The sequence below is a fragment of the Cygnus olor genome, chromosome 19 (genome assembly GCF_009769625.2).
Source record: "Cygnus olor isolate bCygOlo1 chromosome 19, bCygOlo1.pri.v2, whole genome shotgun sequence".
Lineage (NCBI taxonomy): Eukaryota > Metazoa > Chordata > Aves > Anseriformes > Anatidae > Cygnus > Cygnus olor.
The window spans coordinates 4,361,837-4,374,037 of record NC_049187.1 but is presented as its reverse complement, the minus strand read 5'-3'; the positions used below and the strand labels follow the sequence as shown (position 1 = coordinate 4,374,037).

The following is a 12,201-nucleotide window of genomic DNA, read 5'->3' as shown; positions in this document are numbered from 1 at the left end:
CACTCCCTATGTTCAGGCCACTGCCCAGGAGAAGGCTGTGCGTCCCAGCCTCCGCGCTCCTCACAGCCAACTCTTTTGCAGCAGCTCCACTCTCATTTTTGTGGACACCACGGCCACGGGCGACGAGGTTTCACCAGAGATGAGAGGTGCCTTGGCTGCTCCCTGCACCCCCGGAACCCCCAGCCTCATGGCTGGGCAGCCAGGGCCACTGCCAGCCAAGAAGGCCGTTCCTGGGTTTAATAAAGATGTTATGCACCAAATTCAACCTGTTTCACTGCGTTTCCTGCGCCACACAGCTCACATTTTAATCCGTTGCAGGGCATCTTCTGCTGGCAGGAATGGATGACAGAGAAAGAAGACGTGCTCTCCTTCAAACATTGCCTGGCAGTGCTGGGAGGCAGGATGCAGCTGACCCTGGGCACTGGTGCGTTCCCGGGATAATTTGCTTTTCCCTCCCCGGGGGCTGCAAGGAGCAGCAGGGCAGGGCAGGAGCTGTGTGCTGAGCAGCGGCAATGCTGCACCGCTGGACAAAACCTCCCTGCTCCCCCCATCCACGCTGCTGCGGGCAGCAGTTCTCTCTACAGATGCTCTGTTTGCCTCTGCCTCGGGGAATCACAGCCCAGCTTTGTAATAGGTTTTTGGTTGCAATCCATGAGGCTTGCCGGAGCATCAAAGCTCCCTGGATGCAGCACTAACCCCTCAGATCCCATCATGTTCGGTGCTCACACCTGCTTCATGTACTCACTTCTGAGAGAAGCTCCTCACTTCTTTCCCAAGACCCAGACTAGCCCAGAATTTAAAAAATCTCTCGTCATGTCTTCTTTTGGTCACTTTGCAAGTGTGAAGATGTTTATTGATCTCACTGTTGTTTCTTACTGCAGAAGCCTGGGAAAATCCATAAGGATTTTATTGCAAAATGCGTTACACACAGTGAGTTTGGTCTTCTGGACAGAAAACAGCTCCCCCTTGACTGGACAAGCCTGTCAAGTGCTCGGTTTTGTGACACAGAAACTTGGTACACCTCTGATTTCCCCCGATTAGGTGGATTCACTAAGGACAGAGGCAGGCTTCCTCATTGCACCCCTGAGAGCACAAGGCTGGGGAAGTGACCCCACGATGATAAAAGCTCCCACGAGGGCTGGGGAGGCCCAGTACGCATGGAGGTCTGGGCTCTCACACAATTTTGTCCCCAGAGGTCACTTCATGAGCTCTTAGCTGGGAAGCCTCAGGTGACTCAATCCAGCTCAGTGTGACAATGAAGGGGCAGAGGTTAATACGAACCTGTACAGCAGCTGCAGGTTTTGGCAGCTTTAGGATCTGGATGTATCAAGGAGCTGTGCTCTGCCTAGACTCCACAGCATCACTGCCACGGTACAGAAACTCGTGGTTATGGAGCCAAATCCTCAACCACTGGAAATGGACAGCGCTCGCTGGAAGTTAACAGACCGCACACACAGGTGGTGTAAAGCAGCCTGGCTCCACTCATGTCAGCAAACTGGGTCCTCGGTGCCAATCCGCCACTGGTTATTAACAGACCAACACCCACTTACCCCACAATCAGGCTCTTGCTCCCCATCACCTACTGCAGTTCTGCTTCTTTCTTTGTCTCTGCCTTTTCTCCCATTCCTCCCCACGCTCACCATTCTGCTTGCTGTTTCCCACTCTCTCTCTCTCTCTCTCCTGCCTTTCCAGCTTCAATCCCCCCAATACTTTGTTCTCCATTTGCTCATCTCCTCTTCCCTGCAATGATTTCTCTCGCGCACACACCTCCCTTGGTGCCTCCCGTTTCTCCATTTCATTTCCTCCTTTCCTTTACATCTTTCCCAGGTCCCAATTCCCTCTCTTTCAACTCCCCTCCTCTCCTTCCCCTATCGGACCTTTCCTCCCCACCCAGGGACGGACGACGGATATACCCCTGTCAATAGCTGTGATTTCTGCTAACTGCTTGGCCAGGGTCAAGGAGTTTTCTTCATTATCTTTTTATTGCAAACAGCCTCTGCATACAAGAAGCTCCATTAGTAAATATCGATGCACAGCAGGCTGGGTGCACATAGATTACCACGACACGTCAAACAGCAGAAATGACAAATAGGCAGCTGAGCTCAGGCACTAAGAAGAGCTGTGTTAACGTAAGCAAGAAAACAGAGCGAATGCAACAGGGGAAATAATTAAAAACAAATACATCGGCAGCTTCCCACCACTGGAGAGGCAGTGGGGAGATGGAGGCTTCCAGCTTAGGAGCGGAATCCCCCACCAAGAGACTGCTGAAGTTCTGAGTGCACCTTCCCGGCTCCTGCAGCTGCTTTGTGCACGTGGCAGAGCCTTGTGGAGAAGGCCTCGCAAACAAATTTCCAGGCACAATTTGCTCCCGAACACAACACAGTTACAGGAACTTCAGTGCTCTCATTTAGGGGTTGGAGAGGGGCTGCACTCAAGCTGCAATCTTTCTAATGGCTTTGACCATTGTCTTTGGCAGGTTTGATTTTCAGGTCATGATCTGCTCTCAAAATGACCATATACATGCTTTGGTTGAAGAAACTACTACGTGCACAGCAATGAGAAGAGAGCTAAGCAGAAGAGAAAAGAAATATATGGTACAGAAAAAAAAAGAAAGGAAGACGAAGAAAAGAGGGTAAAGCACTGTGGGGGGACAGAAAGAGATGTTAAGGGGAAAGATGGAAAAAAAAATCAACAAAGGGTTGAATACAGACAGCAAGACCCAAGTTTCTCATTGTACAGCTCCATCAAAACCTCCCAATTTATGTCACCTGAGAGTCCCGTCCACCAGCTCCCACAGAGCTTTGTGGTTTGACACCACCTCTGCATCAGGTTCGCGTGCTGCAGGCTGTAGTCCAGATCAGGATACATAGCACAGCTCCTTGCTAGGGCCCAAACTCTTTATTGCTCCCAATTCCCTGGATTATTAGCTAAATATAACTGGCAGAGACACTTATCACTGTCAGCAGTTCTCCCATCACCTCTCCAGACCATGCCCCGGGTCAAGCACCATACCCAGTGCTTCAAAGTGTGTCCTCAAAGGGCAGATTGCCTCACCTCTACTTATTCTGTTTTAGAGCAATCTAAGTCATATTCTAACCTATTCTGCAGAGCCCACTTCTACTAGCTCTGCCTTACACCTCTCGGATCTGTCTGAGTCCTTAAAAAATAAATTCAGGAAAAGTCCTGTTGCTTCTCACAGAGACACATTTTCATTGCGAAACGGGTGAATAGAACTGTAGTAGAGCCACTTATGAAAATAAAATTGAGAGGGTCAAACCCTCTTTTTTGATTAGTACAGCTCATCATTTGATCCATGCAACAAATATACTTCATGTCTTTAACACCATCAGTTAACTGTGTATTGATCTCAAGAAGTACCCTAAAACGGAGTAAAATCTTGAAGGAGATGGAGCAGGGAGTGTAAGAACCAGTATTAAGTCAGTAAGGAAAGCCTGCTCTCTAAAGTATCTTTCCTGCACTGTGTTGGTTTTTGAGGCCTCATGAATAGCATCCCTTTTCTCTGTACGCAGTTCTCTAACTTCAGAGTTTTCCATGACTCATTGCCCCAAGCAGCAATGAATTGTCTCTGCCAGGTTGCTAGTTCTGGAGTATTAACAGAATATTGAGAATCTCATTTCTGATCTCCCTTAAAACCTCTCGGTAAATGGATCTGGCTCCGAGAAAGGGCAAAAATAATGTGTGCAATAAAAAGGCCCAAAAAAAGGAGGAGAAAAAAAGAGAAATGAAAGAAAAATATGGGATTTCCAGAGAGTCCTGACTGATCTCCACTTCATTATTGAAAGATTGGACTATTAAAGGGACACAGTAGGCCTGAAGGAATTGTGTGATCATTTGTGCAAATGGTAATTTCAGTGTTCAGTCTATCATATCCATAAACATAATGTGGCTGGGACTGACATGAGTTATAGCAAATCCCTTTCCCAGGAGGCTCCATGCCACTTTGATGCAATGCCTGAGAACGCAGAGAGCTGGAAAGTAAGAGCCGCTTCCTCCTCCCGTGCTTGCTCGCTCTCAGCTGAGCTGATGGGTGAAGCCACTCTGATTACAGCAGATTTGTGGAATTAAATGGAGGAGCCGTAGTGCTGACAAAGAAACTGTTCCAATTGCAGAGAAGCTCATCTCTGTCTTGTACTTACTCACTCACACAACCGAACATGCAAAATCTGTTCAGTAAATAAAGACGTGTTACTCTGGCTCAACACGCTGCTTTACTGAAGTGCTAATCCCAAGGGGAGTGCACGCCAAATACTTCCCCTGCTTTACAGATGTGCTGCTTGACTATGTGTGTCCTCACATGCTTGTAGGTGGGGAAATGCATGTCCTAACATTGAGACATCACTCTTCTCCTCTTTGTGAACTCAGCAGCCAGCAGTGCAAAAAGGGATTTTCAGCCGCGCCAAGTAAAGCTGAACACCCTAATCTGATTGACCTTAATCTCAATCTCTTCATAAGAATTGAGTAGCCTCAGCCTGTTGAGACCCCACCAGCAATATTGTGAATTCACCTTATTGCACTGAAACACCAGTTACAAAAGCCCAGTCCCAGGTAGGTATAGCTTTGACCTTAGAAAACAATCTTGCTCGGTTTCTGACCGATGCAAATGAAGCTTTCACACAGTTTCTACACTGAGATAAATATACACAACCTCCCCCGGTTTTCCAAAGGCAAAGGGCAGAAATTTAAGCTTTATATTCATTGGCTCTGGAAAGCCAGGGGAAAAAAAAAAAAAGATTTTTAAATGTCACAATACTGTGTATTTATTCATATAGAATCCAAGGAATTGGATTCTTATTTGTGCAGAATTTCTGAGTAACTTCTTTTCGAAGAAGAAGGCCAACATTGTGTCAAATCCTGTGGCACATGCTGCATTTGGAGCCGGGGTGTACTTGAGAAACAGTGTCTGGATCGCACAAAGATGGGCTTTGTTGGGGAATGTCTTTGAGCTGAGACCCCAACAATGTTCTTGCTCATTGATGCATCACAGTCCTGCAGTCCTGCTACCACCTGACTACACCACATGCAAGTTTCACATTTTATCTCCAACTTATATTAAGATCACGAACAGTATCTAAAATACCATCCACTTCTCTGGAAGCATTGCCCTTGATTTTTCCAGCAGCTCAGTTTGAAACCTTGCCTTTTGTTGTTGTTTAGGTTTTGTTTGTTTGTTTTGCTTTGGATGTTACCGTTCAGAAGTTAAGAAACAGCAGCCAATTAAAAGGAGCCATTTTCTTTGCTCAAGGGAATTTGACTGCAGCAGCTAAGGGAGAGATTTGCAAATAGATCAGCCTGCTTCTCATGTCCCAGGCTCGCACAGCATCGGTGGGTTTGGAGACCTTCACCTCTGCACCTGCCTGAAATTCTTCCTTGCAATAATCCCTTTGGAAGATTTCTGACTTGCAGAGACAACTCTGTATGTCCTGTAATGTGGCTTAGAAGTCACACCCATTAAAAAGTAACAAACTGCCTTTCTACCTCAGGCCTTTCCGCATGTGGTGTTCCTAATGAGGGTCCGGCTTTTAGAGCAACCAGAAACCAATTCTCAGCCCACGGAGAGCGGCCAGCGGAAGGCGAGACACGACTGTACCTGTGCCATGGCACGGACCGCATCTCTGAGCTGGCCCGTGGACGACCACAGCTTGTTGGCTGCTGTGAGCAGCAGCAGGTGGCTCCTCCAGAGAGCAGCTACCACAGAGCTACACTGGGATTTGGATGGGAGACTGGCGTGGGGAGAGCTCACAGGATAAGCTGCTTCTGCACGGTCTCCCAAGAGCTCTGGCCAAAGCAAATCCAGGAGCAGACACGAACGAGGGACCCAGCACTGAGTCTGATCCAAATACGAGGACTTTCCGGGGGCCAGGTCTCCTGCAGCCTGTGACAAGGACTGCCAGCAATCCCTATCAGCCATGAAACTGGAGAAACAGCTTGGGCAGAGAAAGCTGCAGATCATTAGTCTGCTTTGCCTGATTGCATGGAGTTTCTCCCTTGGCTCAGCAAAGCCAGATCAATTCCTTTCCCTGTTAGACACTGGCCCAAATTACAGAGTTTACATCCAAACTTTACAAAGCATTAATATTTAGATGGTGGGTTATGTTTCCATCTATAATGCCTTTAATTTTTATGGGAAAATAACATACATTCGAGTTTAAATGTCCTAGTTTTCAACTGCTTGGCTGGTTTCTCATCTGATTTCCTGCTGGTTTTATTCCACCAGTGTAATTTCCTGACTTGGTGGAGCAGCACCTGATCTTCATCAGACTAAGGAGACCAGAACCAGGCCTCTTTTCAGCTGGACGCTGTGCTGGCTTTAAGAGCCAAGGACACAACAAAACTGAGCCTGGTGCCTCCCGGGACCCATCTTCTGTTCCAAGAATAAAACTGAGACATTTCCTATGTTTGCAGGCCAAATCTACCTTTAGCTGACTCCCATGCCCACAGGAAACCAGGCAGGTTTTTTTTCTGTTTTGTTTTTTAAATGCTCAGTGGATGAAAACAAAGCTGTTCTGCAAGATGAATTTCAGCTCCCAGAGACAAATTCTGCCACCTTTGCATAACACCATGAAAACAAGGGTTGGGAACAGGGAATGTTGCTATAAACTACAGAGTCATTAATGGGCAACTCTGTAATAATCAGGTGTATTTATAAATCAGGAACAACTTTCCCAGCAAGACTACTTTCCATCACCTCCCACTGCATTATTGTTCCCTGCCAAATCTGTCAGCTCACACTTGCATTGTTAATTAAGTGAACCACTCAAGGCAGGTGAACAGTGAGGAAACAACCCGTAATTTTCCCCCTGATCATTTCTCTCTTTGGGTCTCTGCACTTGGCTGCCTTCTTTCCACATGACCTGCTTTCTCCCCAGCACAGAGGCAAGCCCGTGAAATGCACCTGTGGGGAGAAAGAGGAAGCAAACGGGGGAGAGAGAAAAGACAAAATTTGCCAAAAGCCTCATCTGGAGCTTTCAGCATCTCCAGCAAATCCTATTACTGCCTTCAGAGGGAGGGGGGTGGAAATGCTCCAAGAAAAAGGATCAACGGAAAAAACACTTCTCTCCACTTCCCTCCTTCATTGCCTCTTCAACATTCCCCCCGCGCTCATTCCTTCTTTTGCTTGCTTAGGAAATTGCAGCACCACCAAAATCCACAGGCAGCTTCAGCTCCTTCCCCTCTCTCTTGACCTTTTCACAGTTCTAAGGGTTATTTAATGAGCTTAGAAAAATAATGCAGTTAATGGCAGAATCCCTGGAAGGGCAGCGTTATCGAGCTTCCCTCTCCTCCTCCTCTCCCTCACTGGAGGCCTTGTCACCTTCAAACCTCCACTTCCAGCTTTCTTTCTTGAGTACTTTAAAATGTCTTCAAATTACCACCACTTCATGAAATGGAGAAAAAGATTAGCGAGAGGCCTGGAAAGAGGCATTTAAATGTTGCACTTTGAAAAACATAGTCGCAGAGGTTTGATCTTCATATGCTAGTGAGAATAAAGAGTAATTTCTTTACAATCCAGATATAACAACTAGCGTACAACAGAAGACCTGCTAATGTATTCACCCTACTATATCTCATAGAGAAAGCCACAATACATTGTAAAATAGTGAGGAGATGGCATAACAATCCCCAAAGATCCTGGCAGCTTCACCCATGCTAGTAAAGAACGCATCAATTTACCCAAAATTAAGTACATTTGTGGCACTAAATCTCAACTTGATTTCAAAGGGCTGGAAGTTGGTAATCCTGCCTCTTCTCCAGCAGAGACAAAACCTACTGCCCACAGGCAGTAGGCGCAACTCATCTTTCTTCCCAGAATTCAACTTCCCACCTGAGACCATGTTATAATTTGACGCAGAATCCAGAGGCTGTACGTGGTTCTGAAGAAAACCAAGTACAGCATGAATAATAAAGAAACAGTAAAGAATAACCCACCTTTTGAATTATTTTGGGGCCTTAAATGCAAGTAAAAGTAGGCTGTAAGGGTATCCAAAATGATATCTGTATGTAGGAACTTTGAAATATCAGAGTGGTCTAAATTAGAACTGGGTTTTCCAAGCTTTGTCTTTGCTCTGGCAGGTTTCATTCCATATGATCTCTTAATCATTCTTCATCTAACAACTAATTGGTCCTTTCCACTTGGAGATCCACCCATCATATTTTAGGGACTTAACCCAGGTTTCAGCAGTAGGTACTAGTTACCTTGGACCTCGGGTCAATGCAAGGGAAACATCTCCGAGGTGATTCAATGCACCTAAATCTGAGTCACAGTCTGGAGGAGGCTCTTTACATTAATTATAGGGGAGTCTAGTATGACTAAATCCCTAAGGTAAGTACCTTCATCAAGTGTCTAAAGTTAGGTGGGATGAATCTCAAGTTTCCTCCACCCTTGAGAGGCTTTGCAGAAGAGCTCTCCCTTCTGACTTGGAGAAGTCAGAATGTCTGCATTTTTCAGCTTAAATTTAGTCATGGCTAGTTGACATTCCTTTGTTCTTGTGTCAGTGCTACCCTTGAGCTTAACAAATTGTCTCCTTCCCCGGCACTATGAATCCTTCTATTCCTCTTATCCTCCACAAACCCCTCACTCATTTAGCAACAGCAATTATTTATTTCTCTTAAAAATCCAAGTCTTTGACTCCCCGTCCACTTGATTATCCTACCACTCCTTCCCATAACCTGCTCTTCTCTGAAATACTCTGCATCGGACAAGGGTGTCTAGAACTGCACTTAGCATTACAGCTGAAGGTATACCAGGTACTTATACAGAAATATTTGCTTTTTCTTGCTTTATTAGACATACAAGGCATGAGGTATCTTAGAATTTGCCTTTTCAGCAGTTCCATCACATACTGATGCCTCAGTGGTCTTTTCTAAGGTCATCTAACTTATCCAGATATTTCTCCGTCTCATAAACATTGGTCTCCTACACAGATTTCTCAGTTCACTTGTCCAATGCTTACCAGTACCCTAGCACAAGCAAATTCCACTGAGTTTACACCAGCTCTATCCAACATCATTTGTCACTGGTATTTTGTGACAAATTCCATTATTAATGAAAATATGAAATTGCATCTGACAGGACTGGCCCTTGAACACTTCTGAACACTTTTATTACCAACCACCCCCACTGAAATACTTCCTTTCTTGGAGAACTCATCTCTTTTGGTAGCACTCTTCTCATCTGACTTCATTTCACCTACTAATGTCTCAATGAGTATTTTTCATGTTGCATGTATCAAGTGTTTCTAGCTTATTTGGATTCATATCTAAAGTACAACAACCAGCTGGAAAATAGTTACCTTCTCAAAGCCAGATACCACATCATTCTTTTGCAGCCTTTTCTTAGAGAAAGAGTTGTGATCCACCTTAAGCTGTTCCAATTAATTTTGTCTTTCCAAGGTGTTTTTGCATACTACAGAGGTCACACTAATAGACTTACAAATGCCTTGATCATTTTTTTTCCTCTAAAATACGCACGCCATGCTTATAATTTTTCCATTATATAGTATCAACCTGCTACTGAACCAACATTCTGTAAAACAGGCCTTTCAGATATCAGAAATTAAAGCAATTTGTTCCTCTCATTATCATTATATCAAGCAGTTTGAATTTTACTTCTACCTTAGCTATAATAATTTAAATGTCCATACACTTCTTTCCATTTGTGTCCCACCTTTATGCCATGGTTATTATCAACATCCTTATTGAAATTGAAAGAAAATTATTCATTTTGTTTTGAGGACAAACAAAGATTACTTTTAAACTTGGGGCCATTCTTCCTGCATGGTGTCAGTATTTCTTCTCTCATTAGATTCTCCTTATTTCTATGGGCAAGGAATTTCTACTGTTTGTTTTAATTTCCTCTGCAAAGAATTTCCTTTGCAAGGAAATTAAAACCTTGACATTTTGCAATTCTCACTTTATCCCCACAGCTCATCTGAGATGTTGTTCTCATTGCTGATCAGTCCCTTTCTTTATAGGTCTACTCATAACCTAAGTGGGTATCTGGAAACCTTTGTCACAAGACATTTATTCTTTTGACTTTCTGAATCCACATAGTTGTCTGATGGCTTTAATACAGAGAATTACACAATAGATAGCCTTTATCCTAGAACCTCAAGCCAATTCCCTTGTGTTAATGTAGTCAGTCACAATAAAAACAGAAAAAAATGAGTTATTTCTAGGATTAGGAGAATGATCTTATGCTTCGGAACTTCCAGAAAAGGAAAAAATAAAAATAAAAAAGGTTACTCACTACAATTAGAAGTCCACGTGCTGCCCAGGGTGCTGAAGAGAGCTGGAGTGATTTCTGCAGTATACCCAAAGGATGGATGATGTAACGTGGGCCAAGTTTATCTGGAAAACATATTGTTGAATATTGAGGTCAGATTCATTCCTGTAAAGGGAAGCCAGCAGAAAGAATTCATCCACGAGTTATATAAGTTTACCCAAAATACATTTTGAGCATGTAAAGCAGAGAATGGCTTTTTTTTTTTTCCCCTAGTGTTCTGCACAAAGATAGCTTTTACTTTAGTATATAAAGCCATTTCTTGTCTCATGATCTTAAACTGAAATGCACATACAAAAATCTAGATTTAACTGGTGTTATCAGTGGGGAAAAATCTGTGATCTACATTCAATTTTAATTCAGGCCTTATGGATCTGAATTCCCATTTGCTTTTATACGTTGAAGGTGAGTACCTTTTAATGTCAGACCATGCAGCGGTCAGCCAGCTGGCTGCATGGATAAGCCATTTCACTTTACTCTCCAGTACCTCCATCAAACCCACTAATTTAGCATGGAGCATTTTAGAATACACAATACAATTGAGCAGAGACATCACCCTTCAGCCCCTTTCATTTTTGTGTTTCCTGAATTCCTCTGTTGAATACTTTTATTGGATATTTAGAATATGCATTGTCACTCATTCTGGACAATTTCCTTTCTATTAAATGTACTAATGCACAGCATCTGCTAGCATACACATAGCTGATCCACAAAGACTGGGGAGTTTAAGGACTGCCGGATGACTGGAGCCGAATTACCTAGGGGTTCCTTCTCCTTGAATTATTCTACTATGAAATTCTCATCTGCAGGCTGCAAAGGGGAAACGACAGAGAGAAAAGAAACAGCTTCTCCCTGTCTAAACTTTCTGAGGAGCCTGTCGTGCTAAGTACTGGCCTGTCTCCTCTCGTTTGCGTTAACAGTGTCTAAATCACTCTTTCAACTTGCTGCCTTCCACAGGAGGAGCTGAGGCAGCAGCACAAATGGATCCTTAAGTACAAGGGGCTGGAGTGAGCTATTTCCATATGTACTTGGAGATGAAAAAAAAAAAAAGAGTACTTTTAGCTTTAGGTTTCTATCTCTTCCTTCCATTAATGCAAGCCTAGGAATCACTTAGCTTTTTATTTTCATATTAAAAACATCTTGAAATAACTTAAAAATGGGTCTGAATGTTGATATCAAATAATTACAACGTAGGGATGAGCTTAGTTTCCATCGGTGGTGACCCCCTGAAATATCAGCTCTGCAGCCTCCCACATCCCTTGCTCCAAGCTCAGAGGCAGCCAGGCTGCAGGCACAGGTAAGCAGTCCAGGGCCTGAGCAAGGCAGGATGTCAGCTGTCCCCTAAAATGTTAGCTCCAGGAATAAGGTGCACCTGTGAGAGGCTGCTATTGCCTTTACCTTTGGTGCAAGTGGTGGATGAGTATGAAGACCAAAAGCTGTGTCCTCCATGGCTGACAGCTCCAAATTCTTTCACGTACTTGCCATTAGTAGGGCAGAAGAAAGCCATGAATGGGTGTGCAGCAGATTTAGGGGCTTTAATCTGGCCAATAAATTGATCCAGCTGGACTCAAACAATAGCGAGGCAAAGCAAAGCCAATATTTGGCTCTTGCAGCCCTAGGTGTTCTGTGCCACAGCTCTGTCTCTGTGTGCCCATTGCTGCTGGAAGCTCTATCTTTGGAGTGTTACAATCACCAAAAAGGAGACTAAGGCCGCCTACGGGCTCTCTTGCTAAAATTGCTTTCATTTAGAACTATTTATCAGCATTTTCACACCATTTTTCAACCACTCTCCTCAGCAGCCCTGTGCAATGCAAATACCTCCAAGTCATCACTGCAAGCCAAAAGAGCCCAGACTGATAAAATATAACACACAAGGCAAGGAAATTCAATTACAACAGACTGGC

The 12,201-nt window shown here is 44.2% G+C and overlaps 1 long non-coding RNA gene across 4 annotated transcripts in view; it reads right to left on the bottom strand.

Moving 5' to 3' along the window:
• LOC121057479 overlaps positions 1-12,201 on the bottom strand; it is a 144,191-nt gene that overhangs the window by 98,110 nt on the left and 33,880 nt on the right. For all 4 annotated transcript variants that reach the window (XR_005813803.1, XR_005813804.1, XR_005813806.1 and 1 more), the window contains exon 3: positions 10,265-10,365. This is a non-coding gene — a long non-coding RNA (uncharacterized LOC121057479). The remainder of the gene's footprint in view (positions 1-10,264; positions 10,366-12,201) is intronic.